Genomic DNA, 17,096 nt, shown 5'->3' with positions numbered 1-17,096 from the left:
GTGGTTGAACTTCTTCTTTTTCAGCTATGTCCTGTATGTCTTCTTCCTCTTCAACATCTTCTATTTCCACTACCTCTTCAGCTGAGGTGTGTTCTGGTGGACTTGGCTCCTCCTGGTTCCTCTCCTGCAGTGTGGTTCCGGACCTTAGGGTGATGGCATTAATGCCACCCTTGGAATTGGGTAATGGTTGAGAGGGAATTCCACTGGAGCTCAAAGGCTGGTTATTGGAGTTATTCATTGATCCAATCTGTGAGACAAGAGCTTGCAAAGTAGCGTTCAGACCATTTAGAGTGGCATTAATGTTATTTTCCATGGTCTGTTGTCTCCGATCAATAGATTGTAATAAGTCATCATTAGTAGATGAAGAAGGATAGGTAATTTGAGAGGTCTGCTGTTGGATATTCTGTGGTCCTTGGGATTGCCTCAGGTGAGGTGCTCTGTAAGGCTGGTACTGGTTCTGTTGCCTGTTGTTGTTATTATTCCACCTCTGATTTCCCTGATTGTCTCTGCCCCCTCTGTTGTTGTTGTTGTCCCTCTAATTCTGGTTAGAATTGTCCTGCCATCCATGGTTGTAATTGCCACTTTGATTGTACCCTTGGTTGGGGCGGTCATAGAAGTTATGAGTGGCTGCCACGGTGTTGTCTTCCTGCTGGAGCTGCAGACATTCATCAGTATAATGGCTATAATCAGCACAAATTCCACAAACTCTCTGTGGGACTAACTGTTGGTTTTGCTGTGGTGGAGAAGGTTGAGCTTGCTGAACTTGTTGTTGATTCAATTGCATCTGCTTCAGCAAGTTGGTCATTTTACAGATACTCTGAGTTAGAGCAGCAGTCTCTCTGCTAGAGGATACTTCTGCAACAGCTTTTGAACGGCCTTGTTTCTGCCTGTGATTCCGAGTAGATTCAGCTAAGTCGCTGATCAATTGCCATGCCTCATCAGTGGTCTTGTACTTTTTCATAGACCCATTGCTAGCACTTTCCAATGTGGTCTTATCTTGGGGCCTCATGCCCTGTGTGACGTAACCGAGTAACACTATCTTGTCAATCATATGGTGGAGGCAAGCTTCCAGAAGATTATTGAAGCGCTCCCAGTATTCATAGAGAGTCTCGGATTCGTCCTGAATAATCATGGAAATGTCTTTCCTCAGTTTATCAGTAACTTCAGCTGGAAAGAACTTTTCCAAAATTTCTCTTCTAAGTGTATCCCAGTTAGATACAGTTACTGCGGGTTGAGTGTAGTACCACTCTCTTGCCTTTCCCTCAAGAGAGAATGGGAAGGCTTTTAGCAAAATAGAAGTTTCATCCAAACCATCACGCCTGACAGTAGAACAGGCTGCTTGAAAATCTCTCAGGTGCTTGATAGGCTCTTGAGCAGGTAAGCCATGAAACTTGGGCATCAAATTGAGCAGTGCAGTCTTTATTTCAAAGTCTGTAGCCATCGCTGGGTGATGCGCTTGAAACGGTTGCATTGTAAAATCAGGGGCTCCAGCCTCCTAGATAGTAACTCTCCTAGGTGCTGCCATGTCACCTATACGTAAATCAACCAAATCAGTAGAACGGGAGCTGATTTCTTCCTCGAATAACATTTCAGATCCGCCCTCAGAGAGGACTAACCGACGCCGAGCTTGCCTTATTCATGAAATAGTTCTTTCAATCTCAGGATCGAATACTGGCAAGCTTGGATTAGGAAGTGAACGCGTCATCTAACGAAAGAAACAAGCAGCTCATAGTAGCAAAATAAAATAAAATGCAAATAAATAAAATCCAATCAATAACTTTAGCACTCTATTGCAACTCTCCAGTAACGGTGCCAAAAATTGACGTGGCAGAAATTTGCTAATTAAGAATTGATATAAGTTGTGCGTTGCAAGTATAGTTCTTAACCAACCAGAAATCCGCTTATCAATTTAGAAGGGTTGTCACAAAAATTAGAATTAAAATACTGGGAGTATGAATCCCAGGTCGTCTCCCAACGAGTTGCAGAAAGGTGTGCTAATTTATTAATCAGAGGTTTTCAAAAAGAGTTTGAGTTGAATAAACAGGAAATTAAATTGGAGAAATTAAGTAATTTAAATAAAAGCCTTGACTGGGAGTAGATTAGTTGGAAGCCCTATTCTTGTTACAGTACTTTCAAGATTAATTGATAATTGGGGGTTGTTCTGTTTAGTTATCCCTTACTAGGTAAGGAAAAGTCAAACAAGTTGGAATGCTATTTCTATTCACAAGTTCCAACCCACTCAATTAAAAGGGATTGGTGTCAGTGACTAGAGGGCAATCCAACAATAAATCCAATTACAATTTTTCTTTTGAGCATCCCAACTCAAGGGTTCCTTTCAATCAACTCCCCATCAAGTTAGGGAACTACTCGCTCTGTGAATGTAGAACTCATAACATAGGAGAAGGAATTAAAGAAAAACATGATAAATAAAACTCAAAGGAATCAATTAAAAATAAAAGTAACTCTTGTATTAATAAATTCTAAAATAATCCAATAGTAAAATTGAGTAAATTAAAGGACATGAAAGAGTAAAGCCAAGTAAAGAAAACGAACAAGAATGACGAAGTCTTGATGAGGTAATAACTCTTCTTAATATCCCAATGCAAAGAGTAATAGAAATAAAATCCTAAGAACTATGAATGTGTAGAGAGAAAACCTAGAGGAGGAGTAAAACTAGATCTGAAAACTAAAAAAAACTGTGTAGAATGAATGTTGTTTTCGTTTTTGCATGTCCTCTGGCTCTAGTATGCTTTTTCGAGCCGAAAACTGGGTCAAAACAGGGCCCAAAATCGCCCCCAGCGATTCTGCAGATTATGCAGATCGCGCACGTCACGCGATCGCGTCATTCATGCGGACGCGTCATTTGGCGTTTTGCTTTGCCACGCGAGCGCGTCGTCCACGCCTCTGCGTCACTTGTGCTATTCCAATCCGCACGATCGCGTGAGCCATGCGGCCGCGTCACTGCGATTTCCTTGCTTTCGCACGGTCGCGTGAGCCATGCGGCCGTGTCACTTCTCGTTGGTCATCTCCTCAATTTCTTGTATTCCTTCCATTTTTTCAAGCTTCCTTTCCAATCTCCAATTCATTCATGCCCTATAAAGCCTGAAACACTTAACACACAGATCACGACATCGAATGGAATAAAGGAGAATTAAAATACATAATTAAAAGTCTCTAGAAAGCAAGTTTTCAATCATGTAATAATTTTAGGAAGGAAATATAAATGCATGCTAATTATATGAATAAGTGGGTAGAGATCATGATAAAACCACACAATTAAACACATTATAAACCATAAAATAGTGGTTTATCAGACCTCATCGTCAAATACCTCAAATTTGATATCCTCCCAAAGGAAGAAAAGGAAGCAAGGAGATTGCTAAGAGAAACTTGTAACACCCTACCACACAGAGCTTTACGCCTAGGACGTAAATCAGAGGTGGTGAGGCGCTACAACATCTAAAAATAAAAATACTTACATATATAACAAGAATAATATAACTAGGAGCCTTGAAGGAAAATGGGTAAGATAAAAATGAAATCGAAGATACGTCGCTCGTGAAAAACGATAAGATAGAAGGCTTATACAGAAAACCAAATGACATACATATATATAGAGTTCCAACGGATAAGTAAAATCACGCTCTAAACTCGACCTGCAAAGCTAAGGTCATAAATCAACAAAACCTAAAGTAATATCTCTTTCACCTTCAAGTTTACCTACTACGGTACCGGCGTGAATATGATCTCCACCAGACAAACGTAACGCTTTAGCTAGTACACGAAAGTGCATACCATGATTCTTCTGTCTATCGATAACTGCGTGCATTGCACGATGGATATGAAGAAGTAGTCCATTATCCCCCTCCCACCTCTATTGTAGACTGCAAGCACAGAAGCTAAGGGCACGATTGCCCGCCAAGTTCAGATATTCATGCAAGCAAATATCAGACCTATATATATATATATATATATATATATATATATATATATATATATATATATATATATATATATATATATATATATATATATATAACCCCAAAACATTACTCAAACTACAATATAAACTCCTGTTTCTCCAAGTCAACCTCTAGGAGGGACAGAATACAAATACAAGGTGCGGACAGCAACTATGAACATACATATATACAAGTATACAACCAGAATGCTAAACCCAAATATAGTTCTTTGCTTCTTGAAAGTCTCCAAACGCTCAGTGAGATGCCTCCCAACCTGCATCTGAAAAACAATATTATATGTATGAAATGAGAACCGAGGGTTCTCAGCATGGTAAAGGTATCCGCATAGTTAATATCAAAGGTCCCGGAAAAGCCAGAGGCATTCCTAGAACTTTGACACTCAGATTTAAACTTAAGATCCAAATAAACTAGAAATTAGGTGAAACTATCTAAGGTGTTCTAGTTCTAATCTAATGTTAACCTAATATTTCACTTTTTGTCTCCTTCAACCCTCTAAATCACTAGTAGAACTATCTTGAGCATCACCTCCACCAGCGTGAGGGATCTCTCAATTGTAATGACATACAATTCAGACAAAGAAAACACAAATAGAGGTACAGATACAATAGTTAGAGCAAATAGCAATTAAGCAAAAGCATTTAGGCAAACCAAAATAATGCACCCTCAAGAAAAACATACAAATGCATATGATGTATACTTGTCCTATGGCCGATGAGTCTCATCTGTCGGTTATAAAGCCAAACCCGACATGTCCGGTAGCTAACCTTGGATAAAACACCAAACACGAAGCAAGTGGGACCAATACACAACCCTTGCATCTTACCCAGGCAGAGTTACAATTCTTAATTTGGAGCAAGCAGTGACAAAACTCAACCCTTGGCTTTTATTCAGTCTCAAACTCTTACCCGGAGCAAGTGGATAATACCACTGCATCTTACCCGGTCATGTATACCTCAATATCATCCAATTCATTCAAATATACTTTTAAATCATTCCTTATCATCCTTCATTCAAATTCAATCATCATCACTCCGTAATGTCATTATCATCATCAATTCATCATTATCATCATCGTATTTATCAATTACTTCTTATTTAACGTCACCAATACTTCGTTAATTCAGTTATCTCTTCGCATATTCCCCAAATATCCTCTTAACTTATTCAACATATTCACCCTCGTTCTAAAGCTTGAAAACTCACTAACGGACCCTAAACAGGGGTTAAAAGAGGCTTGGAAAGCTAGAGAAATGATTTAGAACTAAAAAACACAACTTGTGCAAAGCTGGCTAGTCATGCGTACGCATGACATGTCCGCATATGCGAGACTCATGGGCAGAGCCCAATGCTTGCGTCGCGTGGCATGTCGCATACACATGGGTCCAAAATCCTTCAAAAAGCTGTTAAGTTGCAGAAAACTAGTTTTACACACCCAAACTTGAACGCGCATAACTTTTTCAAAAAAATTATTTTTAACCTGTTCTTCGAACGTTATAAACTTCACGGACCTAATTTTCATTCAAAACTAGTTTTACAAAATTTAGGGGTCCAGAAGCCAAGTTATGGCCGCCGAAGTTTGTCAAAATTCTGTTTTTACCGAAAACCATAAAACCTCAAATTTGTCAAAACTCTCGATTCAAAACCAATTATTTTACAACCAAATCAGTCCTAATATTCTTAAATCATGTTCACATGCTTTCCAACCATTCCACAACTTTTTAACATATAAATTCATCGATTTCATTCAACAATTCCCATTAAACTCAACTTTTTCATTGAATTCATCAAAACCTCTAGTTTTTCCCAAAATACTCAACTCAAAATCAATCAAACTCCAACCACAACCATACTAATTACTCTTACCCTTTATCACAAGCTTCTCAATCACTTCACAAACACAATAGCACCGAGTTCATCAATCAATTCCATAATTTCTACTCATAATTACCACCAATACTAACTTACATATCAACATATATTCTCACTTTCTCCATCAATTCACAATCATTTAAACACATTCATCGATCCACCGAATTCAACTATTATACACATACTAAATCAAGTCTTTACTCAAACAATCAATTCATACAAATGAGCTTATCCTGCGGTCATCTAGCTTAAGTTTTCACGTGACATTAAACATTAACTACGAGAAACCAAAACTATACCCTGGCTGATTTTTCTCCAAGCTTAAATACCTCAATTCAAGCCTCCAAGGTTCCAAACCAAATGCTATAAGTTCCAGCCACCAAAAGCTCTAATTCAAGTACACCACTTCACCAATTTGACTTCAACTTCACATATGTCCAACCTAATTCATATAATTTCATATACATCAAAAATTCAAAACCCTAACCTCATAGAATTGGAATATTCAAAGGGATAATGGTTCTTTACCTTACCCAAACGAACTTGGGATGTAGCCTAACAATTATCCAATGATAGATTATATCTAAATCATCAAAATCACAAACTTTCCTTAGTAACCATACCCAAAACTTGAAAATATAGGGAGGGAAGAACTGGGCATGAATGACAAAGTTTCTTACCACTTTATTTAGATAGAATCGAAGAGGATTCCAAAATGAACGTGTGACCACAAACGGCATGTCAATCAAAGTTCCGGATTAAAAGCTACGAGGGATTGAAGATTGAGGGTGAAATGGGTTTAGGGTTTGATGCTTTGCTTCTTCTCTTCAGCATGAATGCTAAAATGAAAAGGGGAGGGGTGATGAGTTTGGGTTTTTATATGTTCGGTTTTGGGCCTAATATGGGCCCGGTCTAACTAGTTCAACCCGTTAGTCTATTTTTAGGCCAAAATTTTTTAAATTTGTGTTAAAATTCATATTTTAATTATTTCTACCTCTATAAACTATAAAATTTAATTTTCTAATTTTTTTGAATAATAATTAATTTATTAGTTAATTATTTACTAATTACATAGGGTTTACAAAACTTATAATTACATAGGGTCTATAGAAGGGGGATATCCACACTTTTTCTGAAATGTGTTCCAAATTCTAAGACAAAAAAAGTCTTGGATAAAAATCCATTGTCTGTGGACATCATCTAAGGGCAAAGTCACTAGCAAAGAAAGTTCTACAAGCTGGCTTATGCTGGCTGACCTTACAACGGGACACATCTGACTTTCTCAGAAAATGTCCACCCTACCAACTACATACTAACTTCCATGTGGCACCTCCAAAAGAGCTCATCAGTATCACCTCACCACAGCCCTTTGGAAATTGAGGTTTAGACCTACTTGGGCCATTTTCCCAAGTGCCTGAGTACGTGAAATATCTCATAATAGGAATCGACTACTTTACTAAGTGGATTGAAGTAGAGTCCTTGGCATCCATCAAAGCTCAAAGAAGTCAAAAATTTTTCTACAAGAATATTGTCACGAGATTTGGAGGTCTATTCTCCATTACCACTGACAATGGCACCCTTTTTACCAACTCAACATTCCGAAGCTTGGTGGCAAGCTTAAAAATTAAGCACCAATTCACCTCAGTAGAGCACCTAATGACACATCATCTTAAGCAATTTTTAAAGTTCTTTTTCATTTATTTTCTTAGGTTTTAATAAAATTTCTTACATTTTCTAAATTGAATTTAAAAAATAATTTGTTGAGTTTAGAAAACTAATTCATGTGATGAACAAACATTATAATTGTTGGTTTAACTTATTTTGTTTAATGTGCAAGAAAAACAAATCAAACATCTTGGCCCAAGGAACAAATAATCAAGCCCACACACCATGGTCCATAATAACTAAGCTAAGCCCTATCACAAGTTCATGAACTATATATGAGAAAATAAAGAAATGAGACCAAAAACTTTAAAGCCTCACACGGTTACCTACTCCCACACTCCAAGAAACTTGAAATCCAAATTTAATATAACTTAATCCTTCTTGGCTTCCACCGAAAGCCAAATCCTCTATTCTCTCTCCCCTCTCCTTCTCTTCGGTCACGTTACACATTCAACAAGAAAGAAAGAAGGAAATAGAAAGTGCAGAAGTTATGGAGTGTTGAAGAATAAAAAGTTTGTTTTCAAAACCAAGCAAGAAGAAAGGGCTACAACCAAGTAGCCATTTTTATTCAGTCAGAGCACATCAAAAGGTATCTTCCCTCATTTGTGCTACGCCAAGGAACCAATAAGAAATCCACAAAGCCTCAAGTACAAATTAAGCAACCATGGAGAAATCAAAGTCAAATCTGGATAGCAGAAGATCAATGATTCAAATCAAAACTTGGAGCCAAAGCAAGGTTCCACAGTCAAGATTGAAAGAACTTGAAGAAAAAGGATGAGAGAGAATAGGTAAGTTGCATGCAACAAATTCAGATTTCTGTCTCCTCACCGACAAAGTCGCTGCAAGCTCTGTGAAGGAGAAGAAGACAGTATGAATCTTGAACTAGCTTTAACCTTAGAAGCTTCACTCTTCTATAATAAGAGTAAACGGCCAAGGGTTGAAGGCAAGAGAGTAAGAACAAAGCACAGAGTTTGATTCTCATAGATTCCTAAGCTTGTTGAGTTCTTCTCCTGCATGTCGTTCATTTAGTATTTTCTTTTTCTCAATTTAGTCTGTCTGAGTCTCATTGAAAAAAGGCAAACATGATGAGGTTTGTAATAAAAAGCCAATGAGAGGTAAAAGGCAGTGAGTTATACTTAGAGAAAAAGTCATAAGATGTTTTAGAATTTCTTTGTACATCTTTCCATTTTGTGTCATGATTTTGTGGGGATTCCCTTACAAGTTGGGTTAGCACTTGGCTGTTAAAAGCTAGATTAAGGTCTAGTCAAATTCAGATTGGGTTAGAATATGGATTTGTCCCAGATAAAATTAGGTAGATCCTAGGAAAACTTTGGTGAATGTAATGTGTTGAAAAAAGTGAAATTCCATCATAAATGTGATGAATATTGGATGTAGGCTATATTGCACTAAGTAGCTGAACCAGGATACTTCTGGGTGTTACTCCTTCTTCTCTACTTCACTTCTGTTTCTGTTAATCAGGAGACAAAAAAAAAGTGTCTCTCAACTCGATACGAGACAAAAGTAAAAATATCTCCTAAGTTTCTTTGAAAAAGTAAAAAGTAATAATCAACAGAAAAGGAAGCTAAGATTCAACCCCTCTTCTCTTAGCCACTGCTAACCCTCAATTGGTATCAGAGCTTGGTCTCAAAGAGATAAAGCTTTGCAACTTGGAGGAAAGATCCTGATGGCGAACAACAATGGTTCCAATGTGGTGGCCTACACTCAGATAGAAGGGTAATCCAACAATAGATCTCCGTTCTTCGATGGAAAGAACTACAACTATTAGAAGGAGAGAATGAAGATATTTGTTCAGTCAGTAGATTACAAAATTTGGAAGATAATCTTGAATGGTCCCCAAATCCCAACCAAAATAGGAGCAAATGGCATAGTCATTCATAAGACTTTGGCCGAATGGAATGATAAAGATAAGAAGAAAATAGAGCTCAACGCCAAAACTGTCAACATGCTCAACTATTGTATCAGCTTTGAGGAATACCAAAAGGTATTAAGATGCAAAACAACAAAGAAAATCTGGGACAAACTCCAAGTCACCCATGAAGGGACTACCCAAGTCAAGAGAGCCAGAATAGACATACTGAGCAAAGAGTACGAAATGTTCTATATGAAAAGAGGAGAATCTATTGACAAAATATTCGAAATATTCAACGTCATCATCAATGGCTTAGATGCTATGAGGATCACTCACCCTGAGCCTGTGTTTGTGAGGAAAATTCTGAGAAGTCTCACTAAAGTATGGGAAACTAAGGCTGTAGTTATAGCTGAGAGCAGTGGCATTGATCAAATAACATATGATGATCTGAGAGAAAATTTACTTGCTTTTGAAACCACTTACTTGAAAAATGACACAAAGAAAAAAGGAATTGCTCTCAAATCATTCATTGAGTTTCTGGATGATGAATCCAGTGATAATTTATCTGATGATGAGTTTTTTTTTGTTTGCTAAAAAATTCAAGAAAATGATGAAGATTAAAGAAAAATGCAAGGGAGGCAGCTCGAGAAGACCAAAAAGGGACCTAAGCAAGATCATCTGCCACAACTGCAAAGGGGCTGGACACTACAAGTTTGACTGCCCAAAGTTGAAGAAAGAAGAAAAGACCAAGAAAGAAAAGAAAAAGGGGCTCATAGCCTCTTGGGAAGATCTGGAAAACGATTCAGATGAAGAGGAAGAATCTGAGAACAAATCTCAAACCTGTCTCATGGCCGATCAAACTGATGAGGTAACTTTCATTGAACCTTCTACTGAAGACCTTCATCTTATGATCGACCATCTCACTGAGAAACTAAGATGCTTCTTAAATGAAAATCATGAACTTGAATCTCAAAATGACATCCTCAAGGTAGAAAATGCTTTTTTTAAAGATAAATTAAGGGAAGCCGAAACCACTATTGATCTTGTTAAAGAAAACAAGCGGCTAAAGGCTAAACTTAAGGGCTGTGAGAAACAACATTCTATGGTTGCATACTTGAACTGTTTTGAAGAAAATGAAAGGTTGCACAAAGAGGTAAAAAGTTTAAAAGAAGATCTGGCCAACTTTGCACAAAGTTTCAAAAATCTAAATAAACTCCTGACTAGTAAAAAACCCCTTTATGAAAAGCCTGGATTGGGTTTTCATCAAAAATCTAAAAACACTTTTGAAAGATCACCTTTTTCAAATATGACTTCTACTTCAGATGACATAAAGTTTCAAAACCCAACTAATCTTAAAAAATAGCAACCAAAAAGTTTTTGTCATTTGTGCAATCGGGATGGACATTTTCCTATTCAATGTTTTATATGTTGAAAAATGATTGGAGACAAAGTGTACAAAATAGTTGGCAATTACAATGATCTTGGCCAAAGGAGGTGGTTTAACATTCAAGGATCCAAAAATATTTGGATACCTAAGGTCACTTAAGATTTTTGTAGGTGTGCCTAGCATCCAAAAGAAAGGACAACATGTGGTACTTGGACAGTGGATGCTCTAGCCATATGACCGAAAAGTTCACATTCTTCATCAAGCTTGACGAGTATGATGGAGGGTTTTTAACTTTCGGTGATAATTTTAAAGTAAATATAGTGGCCATAGGTAAAGTAAGTAAAAATTTCTCATCTTTTATAAATGATATTTTTCTTGTTGACGAATTGAAACACAACTTACTAAGCATATGTCAATTATATGATCTTGGATATTTGGTTATATTTAGAAAATTGGACTGTTTAATTATTTGTGAAAAATCCAGTGTAGTTTTGTTTGAGGCAAAAAGATGTAACAATGTGTATAGACTAACTCTAGAAGACTTAAAAGATCAAAATGTGACGTGTTTTACCTCAATTGAATCTGAAAAATGGCTTTGGCATAAGAAATTGGGTCATGTTAACATGTACCAAATTTCTAAGCTTGTTAAAAAAAATTTGGTTAGAGGTATTCCTAATATAAAGTTTGACAAGGATATTACTTGTAATGCTTGTTAATTGGGTAAACAAACAAAATCTTCTTTTAAGCCCAAAGATGGAATCTCTACCAAAAGATCATTAGAAAATGTTACATATTGATCTTTTTGGTCCCACTAGAACTCAAAGTTTAGGAGGTAAGCATTATAGCTTGGTGGTGGTTGATGACTACTCTAGATACGGATGGGTTCTTTCTTAGCTCACAAAAATGATGTGCTCTATGCTTTTTCTTCTCTTTGTAAAAAGATTCAAAATGAAAAGGATTTGAAAATTGGCCATATAAGAAGTGATAATGGAAAGGAATTTAAAAATCAAGATTTTGAAAATTCTGTGACGAATTTGAGATTTCTCACAATTTTTCATGTCCTAGAACACCTCAACAAAATGGGGTTGTTGAAAGAAGAAATAGAAGTCTTCAAGAAATGACCAGGGCAATGCTTTGTGAGAATGAAGTTCCAAAATTCTTATGGACTGAGGCTGTTAACACAGCTTGCTATATCTTAAATAGAACCATCATTAGAAAAAGGTTGAAGAAAACCCCTTATGAGCTATGGAAAGGAACCCCTCCAAACCTCAAGTACTTTCATATATTTGGTTGCAAATGTTTTGTGTTAAATAATAAAGACAATCTTGAAAAATTTGACCCAAAATCTTATAAAGGTTTATTTGTTGGATACTCAACTACTAGTAAAGCTTATAGAGTTTACCTCAAAGAACATAGAACTATTGAGAAATCCATACATGTATATTTTATTGATACTAACTTCATACCAAGTGCTGTCTTAGATGATGATGCAGGACATGAAGCTGAAGGAAGTTCACAGGTGAATCAAGAAAATGTCAAATCAGGTCCTTCTATGGAGAATGCCAATTCTGAACCTACTTCCTAAAATGAAGGAGACATTTCTGTTTTGTCTCCTGATGAAACTAGAGAACTCGAAACGATGAATGAAGCTGAACCAAGTCATAGCCAAGCCGAAACCTTATCTCAAAAGCCTAGAGATTGGAAGTTCTTGAAGAACTACCCACACGAGTTCATTATTGGAGATCCATCCTAAGGAGTCACTACTAGATCCTCAAGCAAAAAGGCCGAAACCAACAATGTTGCTTTCTTATCCCAATTAGAACCTCAAAATATGGAACAAGATCTTGAAGATCCCTCTTAGGTGAAGGCCATAGAAGAGGTTAAGCCAATTCGAAAAGAATGAGGTTTGGACTCTTGTACCTTACCCTAATGGTAAGAAGGTAACTGGTACCAAGTGGATTTTCAGAAATAAATTGGGTAAGGATGGTAGTGTGGTTCGTAACAAGGCTAGATTAGTGGCCCAAGGTTATGATCAAGAAGAGGGCATTGACTTTGATGAGTCATTTGCTCTGATGGTAAGAATGGAAGCAATTCGGTTGCTACTTGCTTATGCTGCCCACAAGGGTTTTAAAATGTTTCAAATGGATGTCAAATGTGCCTTTTTGAATGAATTTATTGATAGAGAAGTATTTGTAGTTCAACCCCCCAGTTTTGGAAACAAATATTTTCATAATCATATTTTTAAACTATCCAAGGCTCTTTATGGCCTTAGGCAAGCTCCAAGAGCATGATATGAAAGGTTTAGTGCCTTCTTGTTGCAAAATGATTTTCTAAGGGGTACTACTAATACTACTTTGTTCATTAAAGAATCTAATGATGATTTCTTGCTTGTCCAAGTGTATGTGGATGATATTGTGTTTGTTGGCAAATGAATCCTTATGTAAAGAGTTTGGAAATCTAATGACTAGTGAGTTTGAAATGAGCTTGATGGGAGAACTAACATTCTTTCTTGGACTTCAAATCAAGCAAACTCCTAGTGGTATTTTTATTCACCAAGAAAAACATGCCAAAGAGTTAATAAAGAAATTTGGTTTAGAAAACTCCAAACCAATGGATTCTCCTATGCATCCAAATACAAAACTTGACAAGGATGAAAATTAGAAAGATGTTGATGAAATCCGATATAGAGGTATGATTGGATCATTAATGTATATAACTTCTTCTAGGCCGGACATAGTTCAAAGTGTGGGTGTATGTTCTTGTTTTCAATCTCACCCCAAGGAATCACATCTTTTAGCTGTAAAACGAACCATTAGGTACATAAAAGGCACATCTGACCTTGGTTTATGGTATCCTAAAACTAATGTATTTTGTGTAGTGGGATATTGTGATGCAGATTTTGTGGGAGATCGTGTGGATAGAAGAAGCACCTCTAGGATGTGCTGCTTTATTAGAAAATCCCTAAATATTTGGTCAAGAAAAAAGCAAACCACTGTTGCTTTATCCACGGCTGAAGCAGAATATATTTTAGCCTCCGCTTGTTGTTCACAACTGATTTAGCTTAAAACTCAACTTGCTGATTACAAACTGAAAATTAATAGTATTCCTTACTTTGTGATAACATGAGTGCAATAAATATCTCTAAAAATCATGTGTTACACTCACTAACTAATCACATTGAGGTTAGATATCATTCTATTAGCGAACATGTGCAAAAGGAAACTATTGAAATTTAATTTGTAAAATTGGAAGAACAATTGGTTGATATCTTCACTAAGCCACTATGTGAAGAAAGATTCTGCAAACTAAGAACTGCACTGAGAATAATTGGCAATAATTTTGTGGAGTAATTGTGTTTCTCTTCTCTCTGAGTTTCTTTGTCTTGAAGGTAGCAGAGAGACAAAACTAGGTACGTGTTGAACTCTTCAAATGGACTTAAACATGGCCGAGAAAATTTCTGAACTAGAAATATGATTCAAATAATCCAGCTTGCTATCACCACTTCTAGGCCTATGTAAGACAAATCTTGTTTATATGATATGGTATTATTACTAAAATCATAAAATCTTTTTTAATAAGTTTTTTTTCTTATTTCAAGTATTTTTCTTTCCATTCCATCTCAAGTCATGTTAATTAAAAACTTCTATCATCCTTAATGACTTGTCACTTCATATTTCATTGTTTTAAAATTCAAATTTTTTGAAAACCATTTCAATAAATTCGTTTGCTTTAAAAGTGAAGCTTTTCATTAAGCATTAATGACGGTTTCTCTTTCAAAATAACCCCTCTCTTCTCCACTAACCCTCTTCGACACTATCTCTTCCCCTCAACCTTCCTTCCATCATTCAATATGAGAAAGAAAATAGCAACAAGAAAGAGTACTGGTGCACTCATCCCTTCTCAAAATCCTCCTCAATCCAAATAACCCCAATCTTACACACACATTCTCATACACTCCCATTCCTCTCAACCGAACGAATTCATGGCCAGAAAAATAGTTCTTCTCAAGGGTCCCGCTGCCAAAAAGGGAGCCAAATCATCTCATGGGAAAGGAAAAAAGGGAAAAGGCACCATGTAGGAAGAAGAAGACCATCCACCATCACCTCCTCATTGCTCTACTCCTCACCCTTTCGGATGCTCTGCTCGTCCCTCTAAAAGTCCAAGAAGGTCCACACTTTATGATACTAGAGAGCCTCTACATCTTGACTCTCTTGAGTTCAAACAAAACTATGGTAAACCATCACACCCACACTATGATCCTCATCGTTTTTCCAGTTGCATTGACTATGAGTTTCATAAGCAAGTTCTTTCAAACCGTACTCTATGTTCCTCTTATGTGGTTGATCTTGATGCTCTGTCTGAAAAAGGGGATTGATTTTAAAATAATTTTTATGATTTGAAATAGACTAACATTTTCAAAATTAGAAAGCCTGTCTATCCAAACCTGGTGCGAGAGTTTTATGCAAATTTGCTTTTTCATGAAAGGAAACTCCATTCTTTTGTTAAAAATACTCAGTTTGTTTTGAATGCAATAACCATTGGTGAAGCCCTCAGGTACCAAGACACAGGGGTGAATGTCTATATTTTGGAAAATGGGATAACCATGTTGGCATCTCTTACCAAGAAGCCTTGACCAGAATCTGTGAAAATTTCTCCTCTATGGATGGCACAACTCCCACACAGAAGGCCCTAGGTCCTGTGAGGGCTCTGTTGTATTGCGTCATAACTCATATAATCATGCCTCAAAGCGGATCATATCAAAGGGTAACAGTTTGTGACACTCTTGTGCTTTATGCCATTTTGAACTCGATCCCAATTTCTTTTGCTTATCTCATGATTCGCCATATGTGGGATTGTGTCAAAAGCGATAAAAGAGCTCACTTCTTTATGGAATATTTTTAACCCGTCTGTTTGAATATTTTACTATTGATTTGAGCAATAAGCCCGTTGAGAATAAGATGTCTATTATCAAAGGTGGTGGTGTACCCAAACAGGCTAAAGGCAAAGGTCTCAAGGGTACTAAGGCTTCGGCAATGTATAAAAGTGAGGATGAGAGCCTTTCCTCTCCCTCAGTTGCTGGTACCTCAGATTCACATAAATACTTGATCACTGAGATAGTTAAGGACATTCTTCAAGAATTTGTCTTTATGACTAAACAGATGGTCCGATCGAGTAAGGAACAGCAAAAGATTGCATTACAAAATGAAAAATCATTAATGAAATTTCATGATAGGATCAATGTGTTTTTGATACATCTTGATTCACTTGATGAGGACCAGGTTATGCCAGACAAAGAAGAAGATGCCTTAGATACTGAGGATGAAGATTTTGATGCCTAGTCTTATTCTCTGCTGCCTCTGAATGACTCATATTTTGATGCCTTAGGACTTTGATACATTTCTAGTTACTCTCGAACTTTAATTTAACTTGGGTAACTGTAATAACTTTAACTTTGATACACTCTATTTGGTATGCATGATTTGCTATTTTGGTTGTGTTAATTGTTGTTTATGCTTGCAGGTTTCCATCCTTGATAACAAAAGGGGTAGAAAAGATGAAAATGAATTGAAATAGAAATAGAACATCATACTCTGTTTTGGCTCTAATTTGAACATCATGCTCTGTTTCATGCTCTATTTTGATTCTAATTTGGTTTTGAAATTTATTTTGGTTATGTTTTTTTGGAATATTCTCCCTGTTTTGTTTGATCATGTCTCTACAGAAATAATATGTTTCCCATCATGATTAGTTTTACGTGCTTATAAGTGTTGAAATCTTGCTCTGTTAAAGGGAACTGAAATTTTGGAAAACTTTGCCTTGATCGTTTTAAATCGGGTTACTAATAACCTGATCAAAGGAGCTCATAACTATTGGAATATATCTTGAATATAAACATTATTTCTAGGAATAAATTGTTTCAAATCAGGTTGATCAAAGTACATATTAAGGGGGAACATGGTGATCAAAAGAAAGGGGGAGTATTACGTGAATCATTCATAAAAGAAAAGTTTCCTCTCCTAATCTTTTCAATTCATTTTAATAATGTTTATCATCAAAGGGGAGATTATTGAGTTTGGAAAACTAATATGATGAACAAACATTATAACTGTTGGTTTAACTTATTTGATTTAGTGTGCGCAGGAAAAACAAATCAAACATCTTGGCCCAAGGAACAAATAATCAAGCCCACATACTATGGTCCATAATAACTAAGCCAAGCCCTATCATAAATCCTTGAACCAAATATGAGGAAATAAAGAAATAATCCCAAAATCCTTCAAGTCTCATACGGTTACCTACTCCCATACTCCAAGAAACTTGA

Source organism: Arachis ipaensis, chromosome B1 (genome assembly GCF_059453495.1).
Source record: "Arachis ipaensis isolate K30076 ecotype BB chromosome B1, ASM5945349v1, whole genome shotgun sequence".
NCBI classification, from domain to species: domain Eukaryota; kingdom Viridiplantae; phylum Streptophyta; class Magnoliopsida; order Fabales; family Fabaceae; genus Arachis; species Arachis ipaensis.
This window is presented reverse-complemented; position numbering follows the sequence as displayed.